Below are 960 nucleotides of genomic sequence, written 5' to 3'. Positions count from 1 at the left end.
GTGAGGTAGAAATATTGCCTGCAGGTGTGGCTGGGGTGGAATAAGCAGCGGGGAAGACGCTAGAATAAGGTCAGAGGGCTCTCCGAGGGAGCACCCATAGTGTATGGCAGAGCACTGAAACCTTCCACAATGTGGGAGCCACAGCCGGACTTCACTGAGACATGACATAGTCTGAGGGGAGTCCTCTGGCTTCCATAAGGAAAGTAGAGTGCAGAACAGCAAGCTACCTTGAAGCAAGGAGAACAATTAGAAGGTACACAGATGTCAATACAAGGGCTCATGGCCGCCCAGACAAGGCTCGAGGGGTCCCAGCAGAAGTGAAGGTAGAAGAGGCGTTTGAACAGCGCAGACATCAGGGCTCATGAGAGTCTGGGTATGGGCCTGAGAGAAGGAGATACCAGGATGACTCCAGGGTTTGGAACCTGATCAACTGGAAGAAGGGAGATGCCATTTCTTCCCTCTCCCAACAGCTCACGTACACCTGCAACCACAGCATGGGCTTCACAGAGCCAGGAAAAACTTGAGGTTCTGAATTCTCAAAGTAGAGCTTAACGAAGTACTTACCTTCTATTCTCGATCTCGGCAGATGATTACAACACACACACACACACACACACACACACACACACACACACCAGGATCCTTACTGCCTGCCTTACCATCTACTGTTTAACTGCAGCTTGGTTTGGATATGGTTTTATGTCCCTATTTGTGGTTTTATTGTTTATAATAAGCAGGCTTCCATTTCTATTTTAGTATCTATGTACATTTATAATTAACACAATTGATTGGGAGTACATTAGTCATCTTTGATTGTCCTTTCATCTTATTCACTGAGGCAGACCAGAATCTTTGAGAAAACTCAGATCTCATAGGTATGACTAGTCTTCCTAGCCAGCTTACTCTGGAATCCCTGCTTCTGTCTTTCAAGGTTAGAACTCTGGGTATGCCACCATGTCC

This window comes from Microtus oregoni, unplaced genomic scaffold (genome assembly GCF_018167655.1).
Source record: "Microtus oregoni isolate MIOR12 unplaced genomic scaffold, Mior012 000017F_ref0000208, whole genome shotgun sequence".
NCBI classification, from domain to species: domain Eukaryota; kingdom Metazoa; phylum Chordata; class Mammalia; order Rodentia; family Cricetidae; genus Microtus; species Microtus oregoni.
This window is presented reverse-complemented; position numbering follows the sequence as displayed.